Below are 20,013 nucleotides of genomic sequence, written 5' to 3'. Positions count from 1 at the left end.
CCCATTCTCCCTGTAACAGGGCCCTCAAATGCTACAGGGGCCGCATGGATGGTTGGATACACCTCATAAGCTTCATTCCTCCAACTGTACGAAGACAAAAAACGCAGTGGTTCTATCTATGGCCTATGACAATCACATGCTTAGCTAATTATTATTAATTAGTTCATCTTTTACAGTAGGAACATTATTGTACCCTATCTCCCACTCCCACCCCAAGATCCAGAAGTGAGCTCTTTTGGGGTTTTTTCCCAACTGCGTTAAACAGCCGGTTCATTCCCAGGGAGGTGCCCCAACTCAAGACTCTGGGATAACCAATGTATACTTAGCCCAAATCATTTCTAGTATGGAGACTCAATTGACAACAGTAACACAATTTTACAGTTGAATGACTCCAAAGCCAGATGAGATGAGCAAAAACAATTCTTGACCCTGTGGTTGCCTTTTTATTATGACCACCAACCCAAGAGAGAAGGGTCTTTTCGTCATTGGCTTTGAAGGATTAGAAGAGACTAATGCTTGGGGCTAATGAAAGAGTAAGGCAAACATTTACAAATCATTTAAGTGTACATTACATACTCCCAGCAACATATGAGAGAAGTACTCACAAAACCTCTCTTGGTGGCAATATATCTTTTCTGAAAGGGGGATTGTGGTCTCATGAAATGCCTCACTAACGCTTCTGCTCAAGTGGCTTTATACTCTGGCTAAGCAACAGAAGAGAAGAAAAACACTGGTTTTTGAGGGGGTTTTGTTTGTGTTTTACTTTTTTTTTTTTTTTTTTTGCAGTGCACGGGCCTCTCACTGATGTGGCCTCTCCCGTCGCGGAGCACGGGCTCCAGCCGCGCAGGCTCAGCGGCCATGGCTCACAGGCCCAGCAGCTCCGTCACACGTGGGATCTTCCCGGACCGGGGCATGAACCCGTGTCCCCTGCATCAGCAGGTGGACTCTCAACCACTGCGCCACCAGGGATGCCCTGTGTTTTACTTTTTGCAACCTCAAGTACAGAAGCAGGGATTCCTGCTAGAACGTGCCACTCATCAGCCCCTTGTCTTACACAACAGGCCTCTTTGAGACTTTCCTCCCCTGCTTTGAGTAGGCTCCACATCTTCCTCCCATGTCACTGAATGCAGACAAAAAGACCCAGGACTGGTATCGTACCAACTGATCACATTCGCTGCTTTTCCACGTGTATATTCACAGAGTTATGCCATAAAGAATTTTTCACAAACAGAACTGTCATCCTTTAGGTTTTGGTTTATATGTTATTTAAACTTGCCAAGTATTTCCATCTGATTGGCAAACTCCTCAGCTTTATCTAGAGGGCTGGTATCATCCCCATTCACAGAGGGGGAACCTAGAAGTGCAAAACACTCTACTAAAGTTCAACTAGGTTTGCGTTCCCAATCTCAAGTTTAATTTTGAGACTAAGTGAGAACACCTGCATTTTATGCAAAAGTGGCCTGTTAATAAATTCTTAACTAGCTGACAGAACAGTTTTTTTAAACTTTTTTCTAATGTTAGTAGTGCAGAAGAAAGTTCTGCTTTGACCTCTTTGGCACTATAAATATCAAAACTCTGCCAAACTGATGGGTGAGTGGCATTCTGACACAAGGCATGTAAAATATACTTAATAAGGTTGCTTAACTTTCTTAGGGGATTTTCATATTGTACACGTAACTGTTTATATATTGCTCAGAGAGTCATAGAAGGCAACAGATGAGGAAACTGAGGACAGGGATATGAGTCCTGCTTATGGGCTTGTGGCTAGGTGCCTGCCCCATCCCTGAAAGAGGAATGCAGAGAAGAACGCAAGGAAGAGCTGAGATGAGGGGCAGGAACCCAGGCCCAGCTCACCCCGCTCCTGTAACCTTGCATACCACAGTGCTAGTGTCCACGACTTGCCATTTTCAAGACTGCTATTCACCCTGTGAGCATCTCACCTTAATCATATAGTGGTTTTGACACTTGTATTGATGCATTACAAAAATGGGACATTTATTGTTAACATTTCTGAAACAGACTGGTTTACCAATAAATGGTATTCTTTTTCTACACAACTTCGTTATTCCTAAATAAAAGAGTACAAATGTGAAAAACTAACTTCCTTATCATAGCTAAAACTTTATACTAATGTGTCATAAGGACTGCCTGTGATTGCATAAGTGATCATCACGACAGGCATGCCTTCTTCAAATCTACTCACAGTCTTCTAAGTTACATGGGATACACTATAAACTTACATGCTTTTAATGTCTAATGACGTTAAGACTCACTATACCATGTAATCCCACATCACAAGAAAGGGAAGACTTCTGGTGGAAGAAACCACTGTCTTTTTACTTAAAAGAAGTTACCTACTGTATACTTATACTTAAAATGCAATAATTCTTATGGACTTATATATACTACCAAATGTAAAATAGATAGCTAGTGGGAAGCAGCTGCATAGCACAGGGAAATCAGCCCTGGGCTTTGTGACCACCTAGAGGGGTGGGATAGGGAGGGTGGGAGGGAGACGCAAGAGGGAGGAGATATGGGGATATATGTATATGTATAGCTGATTCACTTTGTTATAAAGCAGAAACTAACACACCATTGTAAAGCAATTACACTCCAATAAAGATGTTTAAAAAAATGCAATAATTCTGTATCCAAGAAAGAAAAATAAAGGATTTAAACCATAAACTTATCCTACCAAAGAAAGCAAGCAGTAAATCACAAAATCACACAAAAAATAAGGCAGACTATAAAATAAAATGCTGTTTCTGGTATCTCACTGATAAAAATACAATTTATAAAAGTGTTTTTATTATGTGACAGAATGCATGTAAGTTTAGTTATGATTTCATTGATACATAGCGCATTTTTACTAATCAGAAATATACTGACCAAAGGTAAACACATGAATGTTCAACAGCTGCACAAGTTATTGACTTAAAAATTCTTCTTTGCACACATCCATGTAATTTCTTAATGTAGAAAAAGGAGATTTCTGCACCTACTTCCACCGGAAGATGCTACAGGCCAAGGAAGGGTGTTTCATTGGCTCTTCCTCCCTGCCAGAGGCCCCAGCACTGAGCATCTCAGAGCACTAAGCCTATACCTCCCCTAGAGCCACAGCACACGCTGCCCTGTAAGGGCAGCCTGCATGACACACCTCATCAGGGGCTGCAGCAAACTTTCCACATCTCTCGTATTGCTTTGTATAGCACCTTGCTTACAACAGAGCCCAATATTTTATTTCCCTAACTTGTTTTATCTCAAGGTACCTCAAGGTCATTGTAAAAAATTGTGTTCAACTGCATATGTACACAGAAAATAAAAACTCCCTCTAATCTCTCCATAGATGACTGAACAACATTTCATGCACGTCTGGCCTTAGGCCAGGTCTGTCAACAGACACGTCTTAACACCTACTTAGCTAAATTTTACACGCTGGAGACAAGCAGATCTGCTCACCAGACAGAGTCATCCTGGCTGGACATCAGTCTTCAAAAAAGCTACTCATTCCCTCTTCCTTGTAATAAGCCTTAAATTCAATACAAACAAAAGTGCAACAGCTACTCTAAAGAAGGAAAACAAGGAAAAGAAACTATGAAAGTATCAGTAGGGAAATCAACCACATATTTGGAATTCTATGGGAATAAGTTAACAGAAGAAAACAGGCACCTGGCAGGAAAAAATTTTAAGGAAATTATTGAGACGTGATACATTTCCTGTCAAAACAACACATGAGGTGGTGATTCATTTGATCAGTATCTTTTAAGCGCTATGCGACTTTAAATGCTCCATAAACTTAGTGATATTCAATTGTGGCAACAAAGGATTTTATTTTTTAAGTACTAAGCTGTTCAAATGATCCTGTGCCCAAGAATAAAAACAAGCATGTACTCAATGTATTCACGACAGTTTTCTTTAATGTCACTAAGGCAAGATAAGGAACGACTGTTTGCCTTCCCTAGTTTAGTTTTGGCCAAACTGGTGGCCGTGGACGTAATTCAAGTTGTGGAGTCTTTAGTCCTGGACTGGAGAGCTGTCCGCCAACAACAGAAACATTAGAATCAGTTCGCGCTTAACTTAAGCAGACACCAAAGCCTTGATCAAACATTCAGAATTCTGTAAAATTGCTTCCATTCTCAAGTGTCTGTAGTTAGAAAAATATATATATATATGGCTGGGTTTTTCCATACAAATTTAAAATGTAAACTCATTACCAAACTATTGCCAAAATAAATTGAAATAAAAAATAGACATTACTGTTTGATAATATCCAAGTTTCTCCCCTGCTCCCCACCAAACAGTTATCATAAGCCCAAATTTGAAAGGGATTTCTTAAAATTAGCAACAATTATGTAGGTTCATTAAGAGTTTCAAGGCAAGTGCAGGAGTTTCTAGCTGAGTTATGACACCTGAAAGATAACTCCAATTATATTTATGAACTAAGTACACAGATTTTCATGAAAATTTCTATTTCTTAAATTCACTTCTGTTTTTATAACATCACTGAAGCTGATACAGATTTACTATATAGATTATGCTTAGGAAACTATAGCAAACAACAACAACAACAGTAACACAAAGACTAGACAATACTTTGATTCCCATTATACCAGGTACGGCTGCCAGGCTACTGAGAGCACCCTGCCCTCACCACCTCCACATCATGGAGGCCATGCTTTCATGGCTGCTGATTTGGTAGCACTGAGATTTCCTGAAAAGCTACTTCTAAGCCTCTTCTCTCTAAGCCTTCAGCACCCATACAGGCCTGCCTCTTAGTAATTACCAGCCAAACTCAACTCAATGATGGCTCAAAACTCTAACAGAACTCTCAAACTCCGAGGTAGAAAAGCTTTGGAAAGAACTCCTGGATAAAGGTTTAGAGCCCCTACACCCAGCAAGTAGAATCCCAAACACCATTGCAATAATATATCTTTATCTTGAGGTGTCACGCCTTAAAATGCCACCTTTTTATGAGCACAAGTTTATGTTCTTTAATATGACTAGTCAGGAGCTACATTAAATACTAGAGGTTTTCGAAATTTGCTATACCTTTTGAAAAAAAAGGAGGATTTCACTTGTTCGACTTTACAAGTTTAAAACAAAGTGGAGCGAGGTGGGGAAGGAGGGGGGAGAAAGAGAAAGAACCATTATAAGTGTTATTTTAGCTAAAAATTGGCATTTATCAGAAATGCCATGAATTTCAGTGCATGTTCTCCACCCAGCCTCAATGGAGTTAGGGACATAAAGTCCATCTGCTAAAATGAAATTAATACCTATTTTCAGTCGTCTTTGAATTCAATTAAAAATAATTACTAGATTATTACTGGCTGAGTCCACCTCACTGCTCGTGAAGTATTCAGACAACAATAACATGAGCTGCCATCACAGGGAAATCTCAGGGTATAAGCAACCATTTCTCCCTGTAAAGATGCAACCCTGAAGTAGCTTCTTCAAACCCAACTTCCTCAACAGTTCAGATGTTGCCAGTCAAATGTCTGAAAGTGCTCTGAAAACCAAACATTGGCTAGTAATCCAAGGGAGGCTTAAGACACCATCCTTACCTCCAGAGAAACACAGAACTCGAGTTAGGATGTACCATGGAGAAGGGGTTGGCCCAACACCTCAGGTTTCAAATGAGGTCACTAGGGGGGCTTCCCTGGCGGTCCAGTAGTTAATAAGACTCCACGCTTCCACTGCAGGGGGCATGGGTTCAATCCCTGGTCGGGGAACTAACATCCCGCATGCCATATGGCATGGCCAAAAAAAAAAAAGAAGCAACCTAAAAATTAAAGGACATGAGACTTTTGCCTCATAATTCCTGTCCCGTGGAAACTTTTTTTTCTTTTTTGTTATTATTTTATTTTTTTATTGAAGTATAGTTGCTTTATAATGCTGTGCCAATCTCTGCTGTACAGCAAAGTGACTCAGTTATACACATAGAGACAGTCTCTTTTTCATATTCTTTTCCATGATGGCTTATCACAGGATACTGAATATAGTTCCCTGTGCTGTACATTAGGACCCTGTTGTTCATCCAGTCTGTATGTAATAGTCTGCATCTACCAACCCCAAACTCCCAGTCCATTCCTCTCCCTCCCCGCTTCCCCTTGGCAACCACAAGTCTGTTCTCTATGTCCGTGACTCTGTTTCTGTGTTGTACATAGGTTCATTTGTGCCATATTTTAGATTTCACATATAAGTGATATCATATGGTATTTGTCTTTCTCTTTCTGACTTACTTCACTTTGTATGATAATCTCCAGTCGCATCCATGTTGCTATAAATGGCATTATTCGTTCATTTTTATGGCTGAGTAGTACTCCATTGTCTATATGTACCACATCTTCTTTACCCATTCACCTGTCAATCGACAGTGAGGTTGTTTCCATGTCTTGGCTGTTGTGAACATAGGGGTGCATGTATCTTTGAATTATAGTTTTCTCTGGGTATATACCCAGGAGTGGGATTCCTGGAGCATATGGTAGTTCTATTTTTAGTTTTCTGAGGAACCTCCATACTGTTTTCCATAGTGGCTGCACCAACTTACATTCCCACCAACAGTATAGTAGGGTTCTGTGGAACCTTTCTAAGTAAAGAACAAGGAACAATTCGAATTCCCATGGCTGACTTTAAAGATTTTAAAGATTCTTGACACTATGTTTTATATTCAATAAGGAAGCTATCAACATTTCTGGTTATTAAATAGGAGAAGAAAAAATACATAAGCGTTTTATATGACAACTTAGTGTAACATGAAACATAACAATTTAAGAGAAATGCTTCTATTTTATTCCCCCTAAGAATCCATCAATTTAAAACTTAATAAAACATTAGTAACAGGTTTTGTGTATTGCCCCTGACCACCAAGAATGGTGAGTGGCCAGCAGGAGACTAGCTAAGTCTCTAAGGGCTGTGATAACCGGTATAAAAGCAACTTCCAGAAATTCATCCCTGAGAACTTCTGAGGGAAGTTGCAAAGCTAGCAATTTCACAAAAGGCAATGCTGAAGAGTTAGATGAGCTGTTTCTTATACATAAATATATGTAGTGATACATAGTGGGTGTTCTGTCACTCCATCCCATCCAAATTCCACCTCCAAACGTTATTATCAATCAATGAGATCACTACCTAAAGAAATCACCATGATTCATAGAACTAATAGAAGACCTCCTATCTGGAAAGGATATGGATTCTGTGGAGATGTGGAGAGATCATTATGTTCAAGGAGCTCCCGATTCCTAGGTTTGTGCTCTTTTCTACGCAAATGATAAAAAGAATTGCTTTGTTTTTATCCTCCTCCCTGCCTCTTTTCCAGAACAAATAATGAGGATATCATGCTTTAAGAACTGTGTCAGACATACTAAAGCCCCAAATAACATGAGGCTGCCAAAAAACTAAGGATAATCAGATTTTTTTTTTAATTTTATTTATTTATTTATTTTTGGCCTTGTTGGGTCTTTGTTTCTGTGCGAGGGCTTTCTCTAGTTGTGGCGAGCGGGGGCTACTCTTCATCGTGGTGTGCGGGCCTTTCACTGTCGCGGCCTCTCTTATTGCGGAGCACAAGCTCCAGACGCGCAGGCTCAGTAGTTGTGGCTCACGGGCCTAGTTGCTCCGCGGCATGTGGGATCCTCCTAGACCAGGGCTCGAACCCGTGTCCCCTGCATTGGCAGGCAGATTCTCAACCACTGTGCCACCAGGGAAGCCCGATAATCAGATTTTTATTTCAACTTATTTTTTAAGCCAGAACATCAAGGAAGGGATAGATAGGCCTGCTTAGGACTGGTGATGTAGTGTAGATGAATGATAAGGAGAACCCCTCTACAGCGACTGAGATTTTGTCTCCTCTTGGAGAGAGATAACCTTCCAATTGAAAAGGACAGAAAGAACATCTGTAAGTGGGAAAGTCGATCATAAGAGGGCACCTACAGGCTCTGAATAAGTTGCAGGCTGCTGGACAGGCCAAGATAGGAAAGAATCCAATGAGATTTTCCAACCATAATCCGTCAGGAACTGTGGACAAGGAGAGGATTCAAATATAGGAGACAGGAACGTATCGTGTCAATTTTCAAAAAAGCCAATTCTAAACTATAGATAGAAGGAGCTTCATATTGATCGTAAGCAAGATTCTAGAACAGATTAAAGGGCTGATGTCTGAGTACCTCAGAGGAAGCAGTGACTACTTGAAGCCAGTGTGGGTTCCCCAAGAATAAGTCACGTCACAATAACCCCATTCCATTATGTGGTTACCAAACTGGTAACTCTATATAGTAGAGGTACAGTAGATTTGGTTGACAAAGCATATATCCTTATGACAGGATGGAGGATTAAGAATCTGACGCTAGTGCAAATAGGAGTAATTCGCTGAACAACTCTACCCGAAATTGATAAACATCAATCTGAAGTGAAGTTTGTATAGACGCATCAAATCGTTCTGCCCTAGACCTCAGCCTAGGCAATAATTTTATTATTTCCTTAAGACATTAAAGAAATGCGTGTCAAATCTGTGGACAACTTGGAACAAAAGAGGGCAGTGAATGATAAATGTACAGATAAACAATCTAAAAGGCTTTGAAAGGCTAGAACAGATGGTCATTTACAGGAAAATTTAGATAAATATTAAGTTTTATTTATAGGACTAAGGAGCCAATTGCACACATCCATGAATGAGGAGATGGGGCTCGGCAGCAACAGGTATAAAAACAAATTGGTTATTTTGAGATGACTGAACATCAAGAGCCAATGGCCTTGTTTAGAAGGACCGTAGTTGGAAAGCCATTGTTTGAGAAATTATTCTGTCCTAGGTTCTGTGCTAAGTATTTTACATAGACTATCTTATTGTGTCCTTTTAACCCTATAAGAGAAATAGGTAAAAACTGAGACTAAAAGTTTAGATGACTTGCCCAGCACAAGGTAGAGAGTAGCAGAGCTGAGAGTCCCCCCCAACTTTCTAATCTGTAACTGGTAATCTTAACTATGAGGCTCTAGGGCTTCCCTGGGGGGCGAGGCGGGTCTCAGCAAGGGTGGGAATGGTTCTACTATACTCTGCACCATCGGTCAGCATCCAGAAGTACTACACTTTAAGAAGAATACAGCAAATTGGTATATGTTCAGTATTCAGGGTAGTGAGAGGATTCAAAATCATGTCACTTAACAAGAGCTGAAAGAGATTTACCAACTTAAATAAGGCTTAAAGGTAGGGTATGCAATTAATTTTCAAAAATGTAGGGGGCTGTCATGTAAAATAAATTGTTCATAATGGCCCCCAAGCAGCAGAACTATCAAATTTAATACAGGGGAGATGGTTTTTTAACAGCCTAAAGGTTTCCAAAGATAGACCACCTACAAACCAATGAAAATAGCCCTGGGAAAGCTCTAAACTACAACAAAGCAGCAGCAGAAACCCTGTGGAGCTCAAAAACTGAGGATGACAGCAGAGAAAAGCATAGGAAGCATTTTACTTGCATCCCTCTAACCCTCAGTCCAGAGCAGGTTGGTGCCAAGAAGGATCGCCATGGAGGGATTTCACACCACAAGGAAAAGGACAGTAGTAGAACCCTGGTAGGCCACCTCAACAATTCACAAAGGACAACAGCAAGAGGGGAAGAACAAAGGAACTACAAAACAATCAGAAAGCAATTAACAAAATGTCAATAGTATGTCCTTACCTATCAATAACTAAATTACTCTAAATGTAAATGGTTTAAATTAAAAGACAAAGAGTTGGGGCTTCCCTGGTGGCGCAGTGGTTGAGAGTCCGCCTGCCGGTGCAGGGGACACGGGTTCGTGCCCCGGTCCGGGAAGATCCACATGCCACAAAGCGGCTGGGCCTGTGAGCCATGGCCGCTGCGCCTGCGTGTCCGGAGCCTGTGCTCCACAACGGGAGAGGCCACAACAGAGAGAGGCCTGCGTACTGCCAAAAAAAAAAAAAAAAAAAAGACAAAGAGTGGCTGAATGGACAAAAATACAAGACCCAAGTATATGCTTCCTACAAGACACTCAAACTTTAAGGACACTCATAGGCTAAAAGTGAAAGGATAGGAAAAGATACTCCATACAAATGGAAACTAAAAGAACAGGGATAGCTATACTTATGAGACAAAATAAACTTTAAATGAAAAGTTATAAGAAGACACAAGGTCATTATATAATAATGAGGTCAATTCATCAAGAGGATATAACAATTGTAATTATATGCATGCCAATACTGAAGCACCTAAATATATTAAACAATTATTAACAAATCTGAAGGCAGAAATAGACAGCAATGCAAGAGTAGGGGACTTCAATAATCTACTTTCAACAATGGATAGATCATCCAGACAGAAGATCAATAAGGAAATAATGGACTTGAAGTATACTTTAAGTCAAATGTACCTAACAAACATACAAAACATTCCATTGAACAGCAGCAGAAAACTCATTCTTCTCAAGCACACACAGAACATCCTCCAGGACAGATCATATGCTAGGTCACAAAATTAGTCTTAACAAATTTAGGAAGATGAAAGTCATATAAAATATCTTTTTTCAACCACAATGGTACGAAACTAGAAATCAATAACAGAAGGAACACCAGGAAAAAAAAAACCAGATGTGTGGAATTTAAAACACACTCTGAAAAACCAACTGGTCAAAGAAGAAATCAAGAGTAATTCAAAAATCTTGAGACAAGAATAGAAACACAACATACCAAAACTTATGGGATGCAGCAAAGGCAGTTCTAAGAGGGAAGTTTTTAGTGATTACATTTAAATTAATGAAAAAAGAAACATACACAAATCAATAAATGTGTTAATAAATGCAGAAAAAGCATTTAACAAAAATTCAACATCCTTTAATAAGAACTCAACAAATTGGGTATAGAAGGAACACACCTCAACAAAATAAAGGCCATATATGACAAACCCACAGATAATACTATACTCAACAGTGAAAGGTTGAAAGCTTTCCCTCTAAGATCAGGAGCAAGACAAGGATGTCCCCTCTTACCACTCCTATTCAACATAGTACTGGAAGTTCTAGCCAAAGCAATTAGGCAAGAAGAATTAAAAGGCATTCAAATAGGAAAAGAAGTAAAAATGTCTGTCTGCAGATGACATGATCTTGTATAGAAAATCCTCAGTACTCCACAAAAAAACTGTTAGACCTAATAAATGAATTCAGTAAAGCTGCAGGATACAGAATCAACATACAAAAATCTGTTGCATTTCTGTACACTAATTAACTATCTGGAGAATAAAGAAAATAATGCCATTTACAATAGCATCAAAACCAGTAAGATACTTAGGAATAAGTCTAACCAAGGAAGTGAAAGATCTACACACCAAAAACTGTAAGACACTGAAGAAACTGAAGACAAACAAATGGAAAAATATCCGTGTTCATTAATCAGAGGAGTTAATATTGTTTAAATGTCTATACTACCCAAAGCCATTTACAGATTCAAAGTAATCCCTATCAAAATTCCAATGACTTTTCAGAAAAATAGAAAAAAATTGTCCTAAAATCTGTATAGAACCACAAAAGTCCCTGAATAACCAAAGCAATATTAAGAACAAGATTGGAGGCATCATACTTCCTGATTTCAGACTATATTACAAAGCTACAATATAACAGTCAAAACAATATGGTGCTGGCAGAAAAACAGACATAGAGACCAATGGAACAGAACTGAAAGCCCAGAATAAACCCATGCATATATGGTCAATATTTAACAAGGGTGCCAAAAATACTCAATAGCAAAAGGATAGTCTCTTCAATAAATGGTGTTGGGAAAACTGGATATCCATATGTGAAAGAATAAAATTGGACCACTATCTTACACCACTCACAAAAATTAACTTGGAATGGATTAAGGACTTGTAAGATCTGAAACCATAAGACTCCTAGAAGAAGATAAGGCAGGGGGAGCTCCTTAACATCATCTTAGCAATGATTTTTGGATTTGACACCAAAAGAACAAGGAACAAATGCAAAAAAATCAACAAGTGGCACTACATCAAACTAAAGCTTCTGCACAGCAAAAGAAACCATCAACAAAATGAAAAGGCAACCTACAGAATGGGAGAAAATATCTATAAACCATATATCTAATAAGGGGTTAATATCCAAAATATATAAGGAACTCAAACAAATCAATAGCAAAAAAAAAAAAATCTCATTTTTAAAATGGGTAGAGGACTTACACAGACATTTTAACAAAGACAACATACAGACAGCCAACAAGCACATGATGCTCAACATCACCAATCAGGGAAATGCAAATCAAAACCACAATGAGATGACCTCACACCTGTTACAATGGCTATTATCAAAAAATAAGAAATAAATGCTGGTGAAAATGTAGAAAAAAGGAAACACTGGTGCACTGTTGGTTGGAATGTAAATTGGTGCAGCTACTATGGAAAACTGGATTGTAATTCCTCACAAAATTAAAAATAAACTACCGTATGATCCAGCAATCCCAATTCTGGGTACATAGCCTAAGGAGATGAAATCATTATCTCAAAAAGATTGCATTCCTGTGTTCATTGCAGCATTATACACACTAACCAAGACGTGGAAATAACCTAAGTGTCCATAAAGGTGAATGTATAAAGAAAATGTAATATGTGTAACACAGTGGAATATCATTCAGCCATTAGAAAAGGAAATCTTGCCTTTTGTGACAACATGGATGAAATGGAGGGCATAGTACTAAGTGAAATAAGCCGTCATAGAAAGACAAATTCTAGGGAGTTCCCTGGTGATGCAGTGGTTAAGAATCCGCCTGCCAGTGCAGGGGGACATGGGTTCAATCCCTGGTCCAGGAAGATCCCACATGCCGCGGAGCAACTAAGCCTGTGCGCCACAACTAACTGACCCTGCAGTCCAGAGCCTGCAAGCCACAACTACTGAGCCCGCATGCCACAACTACTGAAGCCCACGCACCTAGAGCCTGTGCTCCGCAACGAGAAGCCACTGCAGTGAGAAGTCACGCACCACAACAAAGAGTAGCCCCCGCTCACCGCAACTAAAGTCCGCACACAACAATGAAGACCAAATGCAACCAAAAGTAAATAAATAAAATATAAATAAATTTATAAGGAAAAAAAGAGACAAATTCTATATGCTATACAACATCACCAATATGTGGAATCTTATGAAAAAAAAGAGGCCAATTTCATAAAAACAGAATAGAATGGTGACTCACGGGGCTGGGGGAATGAGGAAACAGGGAGATGTAACTGAAAGTCTGTACCTCTTGAAAAGTTCTGAGTATCTAACATACAGCATGGGCGACTACAGTTAAAAACACTGTGTTGTATACTAGAAAGTTGCTGAGATTAGATCTTAAGTGTTCTCATTACAAAGAAGTTAACTATGTGAGGTGATAGATGTGTTAATTACCCCTGGTAATCATTCCACAATGTACATGTATATCAAATCATATTGCACACTTTGACAAATAATTGTGTGCATCTAAAGTTGAGGGGGGGAAAACAAAGATAGACTGGGGTATCTGTGGTTACTGGTCCCCCATTACTGAAAGTATTCAAGGACAGTATCCAAATGGTCAACCATGTGGAAGTATGCTATACAGGGGGATTGATCACCTGCTAGAAACTAGAGAAAAACCTTTCAGGTTTGTTTCAGTCCTAAGATTCTAACTCTGAACAAGAATTTCATTCATTTCCCCAGACAGAACATATAATTTCCTAAGAGAGGCCTGTGTAGCCTCTCATTTATATCTGAGAAGGATAGCTATCTAACTTCTTGAGCAACATTCTCCTTTCCTCCCCTGCATCCCAATATTTTCCAATTCAATCCACACCTTATACACAGGAAAACAATCACCATTAGCCTCTATGGGGATGCTGTAAACTAGGACTTGTTGACATGACAGTTAGCAAAATTACTAACCAACCAACCAATATAGGTATATTCTGTGGAGCCCCCTACAGAGTAGCCTAAATCAGGGTCCCTGCCATCAATGGGCCTACAGTCAAGTTGGAAAGTTGAGAAGTTGGTCAAGGGTTTCAGAGAGATGGTGGTTTGAACTTGCTTTGAGGATTGCAACAGATTTTCGCTAGAAAGGAAAGGGAACAAAGTCAAAGAAGGTAGGAAGTACACTGCACATTCCACAGGCAGTTACCAGTCCTGGCTAATGGAAGCAGGGGTGGTGGGACACAAGAGGAGGCAGTAGGAGACAGGTGACTTGCCCATAGCTTAAAAGGGATACCAGGAGAATTACCCTTCCCTGGATTCTTTCAGACACAGAAAGCCAGAAACACTAAAGGTTAGGCAAGTAGCTAGCAAACCCTTTTATAAATAGCTAGTATCACCTTTTTAAAAAATGATGCCAGGGGACTCCCCTGGTGGTCCAGTGGTTAAGACTTGGCCTTCCAAAGCAGGGGGTGTGGGTTCAATCCCTGGTTGGGGAGCTAAGATCCCACATGCCTCCCGGCCAAAAAGCCAAAACATAAAACAGAGGCAATATTGTAACAAATTCAATAAAGACTTTAAAAATGGTCCACATCAAAAACAAACAAACAAAAAAAGATGTCAGGCCGAAGCTGAGTGATTATGAACCCAAGTGATCCCAATGAACAGCCAGGCTCAGAATCCTGGGTTCGGGGTTCAAATAACCCATAATCTCATTAATCACTGGGCACCCCCTACTTTTTGAAACCAACACCTGGCCACACAGCAAACCAGGAGGCTGGTGGAGCAAGAAAATGAGGAAAACTGTCGAAAAAGGACCATGCACAGACAGTAAACAATGGTCATTAGGGAGAAGAGACAAATTAGCTCCAGAGACTTCGCCTCAACCATCCAGCCCAACGAAAACTTCTTAACCTTCACAAATGGTCAGAAGTCCTTAATGAGACTACCTTTGCTCCAAGCCCTTCTAGTTTACAGCATCCCTGCAAAGGCCATTGGTGACGTTCTCCTGTGTATCAGGTGTGGAAATACTTTAATCATGAAATTAAGAAATAATCAGTCCACTTGTCTTTCATCTTCCCAGATCTACCCCACCCCTCTTCCACAAGAAGGGGTTCCACAGAAGAAAGGGAGCAGGATGGCCTATGACCCACATGCATGGGATCCAGACTTTCAAGTCTGAAATCTCTCTCGACTAAGTCCAGAAAGATAACTCAGTCATTTCAACCTGATGACTGTCTGGTGATCAAGGTGAGGTAAGTTAATAGTATTATTTCATAATCCCTTCAAACGTTTACTGACCGCCCGCTGCAGGCGCAGTACTGACCCTGTGGACAGTACATTCCTGGCTGTGTTGCCCAAGACAGCCACGGCTGAACTGACAAACGCCCTCCTCACCTTCAAGTTTCAGGACAGTACAGAATGTTAGAACCAGAGGTCCTTAGAGACCATCAAGTCTACCCCTTTCCGTTTGACCAGGTGAGAAACTGAGACCCACAGAGGGGTCATACTTGCCCAAGGTAACACAGATGATAGGCCACAGGCAACAGTCTCCATCCCTGCCTTGGACTCCCAGCCTAGGGCGCTTCCCCTTGAGATCACACGGACATCTCACTGCCTTCTGAAACCTGGAAAACCTGCTCAAGCTCCTTTTTTTTTAATGTCTATTTTCTATTTGTTATAAATATAACCATCATTTTCTGGCACTTAATCTCTGCCAGGCACTACCAGAGGGGCTCTCTGCAAATTAACTCACTGAATTCTCCCAACAACCCTAGAGGGCAGGTTACAGTGATTATCCCCATTTACAGATGGGAAACCTGAGGTAGAGAGAGGTGGTACAGCCAGGACAGAGCCAGGACCATCTAATGAGAGAGGCTGGCTCCAGAGTCCCCACTCTTAACCACTTGGTTATAGTTTACGAAAGATAATTGCTTTAACTTATAAAATGATGGAAGAAGAGGTGCAAGCCTTAAAAAGGGCATGATCACTAGTGTATGATAATGAATTTAAGAGCTAAACCATACATTTCATTAATATATACAATATTTCATGATTATTTATACAATATTTCATGAAATATATAATATTTCATGATTATTTATTAAGGGAATGTCTGTATACTTGAGGGAAGTACAGAAAGCATGTTAACATCTTAAGCATTTTTTAAAGGCAAAATGATCATGCACACACCAGTCAAACAAAGCCTGCCACTTGAAATAGGCAGAATGTTATCTGAGTGTGGAGTACACATGCTATTATGTAAAGCGAAGGTGTCGTTGCCCATCTCCATCTACGCTGGCCTTCACTCGTCGCTATGAGGCATTTCTTTTATATCAACTTTCTACAGAAATCAAACCTCAAATTAATAAACTGAGGATTAAAATAAGAAAACACACCTCTGAAAATTAAAATACATTTTTTATACAAGTGTTCAAAACCAAGATCACTGGAACAAATGCCCAATATTCATTTGTGTTTTCACTTTCCTTCATACTAAAAATGATGTCAAATCTCATTACCTTGGTTATCCAGGAGAAGAAGTCCAGGAGCAATAATGGTAGAAATAAGCAAATTTCAGTTGTGCCAAAGAGCAAATTTCAAGGGAAAAATTGCCGTCAAGTTAAGAAGATGTACTATCACAGAAAAAATTACCTGCCATTTTATCAGCCAAATGTCTTAGTGTTGAGTGTGGAGAGGCCCACTCAAAATGCAACAGATCCTAAAAATTCTAAAATCAGAAAAGGACTGTCTTAGACATGAAATCCACAGTCCTGAGAATTAAAGCAGAGAGCAATGCCAGGCATATAGTAGGTCCTCAAATATTTGTTGAATAAATATAAGAAAATGTTCACAAAAAGAGAGGGGCATGATAGAGACTATCAAAATGGCAACATAGCAGAGCGACACTGCTTTGAGGTTTTGAGAACTTTTAAATACCTGGAAAATAACAAAAGAACTAAGGATTGTAGAGACTGGACAAAAATGGCAGAGTACCATCCAACCAGGGCAAAATGCTCTGTGGTCTAGTACCTGACCTGCACTTCTTAAGAAAAATATCTCTAAGCCCAGCTTTGCCTATGGGAGGGATCTGGACTCAAGCCCTACAGCGTGGCATAATATTTACAGTACAACTCTAACATGGCAAAATTCCCTGAATTTGGTGCACTTCAAGTATAACACTGTTTTTAATTTAGAACTCTCAGTGGGAGTTGCCCAGCTTGACCCATCTCTTCGTAACAAATTTAAGGTCACAGGAAAATTATCCTATAGCTTCTCTGCTTCACTAAAGCAGCATAAATACAAATGCAATTAGACAAAACCTACATAAACCAGATCTGTCATATCTGATCAGTAAATTAAAGCATAATAAAATTACAGTCAGCCTGGGAGTTTGAGGGTAATTTGGACTCTCTGCAGTACCATTCTAACCATGTGCCAATTGTAAAGGGTTTTCCGACATTTACTGGGTTGGCCAAAAAGTCTGTTCAGGTTTTTCCGTAAGATGTTATGGAAAAACCCGAATGAACTTTTTGGCCAACCCAATATATCATAAACCTTTTTACTGGGGAGTCACACTTGGTCATAAACTCTGGCAGAACTTGCAGGTAGAGCTTAAGTACCAATATAATGGTTACCAACTTTGTACAAAATGCTTAATATAGAAGTAACATTATATTCCTTTATTTGTTTCAATACCTATTTAAAACACATATCTTTTTCTCATTTACCAAAGGAGGTCATGTGTCACAGCTCACCTGAAATTCCTGTGCAACTTAAGTCTTAGCCACAACAGTAGTTTCTTATAAGAGCACAGTGAGAAAATATTCCAAACTCTTCTGCAGTACTCACATGATTAAACAAAAAAAGGTGTGAAACACAAGTGAGGCCCCTGATGAAATTTCATAGAGCCTTAGTTACCAACTACTATTTCCTCTTTACCTTTAAGTGTTTCTAAACTGCTCAGAGGACAGCAGAGGTGCTTCAAAGGAAAGTGTAACGACACACCTGTTACATAACCTGTTCTTGGTTGGCCAGGCTATGTGGTTTTGATAAGGAAGAAAACACAATCAAAAGCAGGACAAACACTGATTCTCTGTTCTCCATTCTCCCATTAGCGAGGACGTTCACCTGAGTCAAACGCCCAATAGCTAGCTCTGTGCCTCAGTTTCTCTAACCACTAAATATGAGGTCTGATGCTATCCAAATTCCTATCTGATCAAAGTTAATGAGCACAATAATCACACAGGAAGTCCACATCAGAACATTACACTGAAATACTATGTTGTATAAGAAAACTCCAAAGGTTTTTGCAGTGGTTAATTTCTTTTGCTCCAAATACTACAAAGGAATCAGATTGGCTATTAATCCAGATAAGGCAAATACCTATGTGCTTTAAGTATGTGTATATAAAAACCCAAGACAGATATACTAAAAAGCTTCCCAGGTAACCTGCTTGGATTATCATGTGCAAAGAGCAACCCACAGAACCCAAGAGAACAGGTCTTCGATCTTCTTGTTGTGAAAAAAGGACTTCAATTCCCCTGACATCTTCAGGGCCTAGAACACAAGATGGCAAAGCTTTAGAAAACCAGGGACCCCATGGGACCCCAAATGATCAGTTCCTTCTAAACATCTTACGTTTTCGTATTTCTTACCCAATTGGCGTGGGTCTGGTGGTAAACCTCTTTAACTCTGGGTCTGCGGGGACTTGTCTCGACTCAGGCAGAGGTCAAGAAGGGAGAAGCTGCGCAGACACAGATGTTGCTGCCAGCTACAATCAATGGGGAGGGGCGGGGGGGGGCGCTGTGAGCGCCTAGGGAGGAAGATGGATTCTCTCCTGGAAATCTAATTGGTGTCTGGGAAACGAGAGTTGGGTTTCCAAGGCTGCCTGAGCACCCAGCTTCCACAAAGCCCTGCATAGGCGAGGATGCCTCCTTAGCCAACAGGCCGTCATTATGCCCCTGTGGAAACTCTCAGCACGGGAAGGTTAGGGGACCACCAGGCACACCCCAGGTTTCCAAGAGGAAAACAGATCCACGAAATAATCCTAAGGAAGTCCAACGGAATTCTGGCCGCCTCTCCTAACCAAGATAACTATAGATGCCTTTTAAAGCACAACATGTGTTTCCACATGAAAGAAATGTTAGCGCTTGTGTCCTGAGCTTCCGCTTGGTCTGCTGCTCTCTGGGGACCCGGCCCCGCCGAGCACCCTCACCCCGGAGCCAGGCACTGATGGGGAAGGGAAACGTCAGCTTTCGAGGCTCTGCCTTCTCCACCGCAAGAAGACCATTTATTTCCCCGGCGCCCAAAGGACAGCGGCCGGGCTTCCACCCGCCCATCCCCGGTCCCCTGAGCGGGGCCGGCGGGGGCGAGAGGGGCCGCGCGGTCCGGACGACCCAGTGCTCCGCAGCTGCAGCCGCCGCGCCGGCCGCGCCGCCTCTGCACTTGTTGCCGTCCCCGAGGACAGGGAGGCGGCGGCCATCCCCGCGCCGCCGAGCCCGCGGCAGCACCCCCTTTCCACCCCCGCTGACCCTCGCGCCCTCCGGGACCCTGGAGAAAGTAGCTCCGCGAAGGCGAACTCAGGTGAGGCGGCCAAACTTTTCCACCCCGGGCGGCCGGGAGACGCGGGGATGGAGGCCCCAGAGAGCACTTACCCGGAGGTGCTGTCCCGCAGCCTCCGACGCCCGAGCGAGGCGCTGCCCCCGCGCCCTGCCCGAGGGCGCCCGGAACGCGCCGCCGGAGCCGGGGAGGCTCTCCCGAAGCGGCCCACGCCCGGCGGCGGCGCGGCCGGGGCAGCGCGAGGGGGCGGAGCCGAGGCCGCGCTCCGGGGCCGAGCTGGCTGCGCCCGCTGCTGGGGCCGCCCCGCTCGCTCCGCGCCTGCCGGCTGCCGCTGGATCTCCGCCTGCCCGCCTCCCGGCCCCGGCATCACATGGCCGGGCCCGCCCGCCGCCGCGCCCGACACCGGCTCCAGAAGGAAACCTGAAGCTGCCCGACCGCGCGGGCTCCGCCGGCCCCCTCCCAACGCCCGCGGCCGCTTGCCTCGGCCTCGCTCCCCCGGCCCCGAGCCCCGCGACCGGCGGGGGCTCC

At 41.8% G+C, this 20,013-nt stretch overlaps 1 protein-coding gene across 3 annotated transcripts in view; it reads right to left on the bottom strand.

The window, feature by feature from the left end:
- The window catches only part of ARHGEF28 (Rho guanine nucleotide exchange factor 28), a 309,928-nt gene extending 290,128 nt beyond the window's left edge, over positions 1-19,800 (bottom strand). The window contains exons 1-2 of one of the 3 annotated variants that reach the window (XM_089908998.1): positions 18,582-19,567; positions 18,410-18,483 (exon numbers count right to left, since the gene is read on the bottom strand). The gene's annotated coding sequence lies outside the window, so the exon portion shown is untranslated. The other 2 variants (XM_022595023.2, XM_089908999.1) reach the window with 2 other exon arrangements.
- Between the last annotated feature and the right edge of the window lie 213 nt (positions 19,801-20,013).

Source organism: Delphinapterus leucas, chromosome 3 (assembly GCF_059928025.1).
Source record: "Delphinapterus leucas isolate spDelLeu-1000000601 "Yukka" chromosome 3, BTC_Dleu_Yukka2, whole genome shotgun sequence".
NCBI classification, from domain to species: domain Eukaryota; kingdom Metazoa; phylum Chordata; class Mammalia; order Artiodactyla; family Monodontidae; genus Delphinapterus; species Delphinapterus leucas.
Note: the sequence above shows the minus strand (reverse complement) of the source record. Positions and strands in the feature narration are given on the sequence as shown.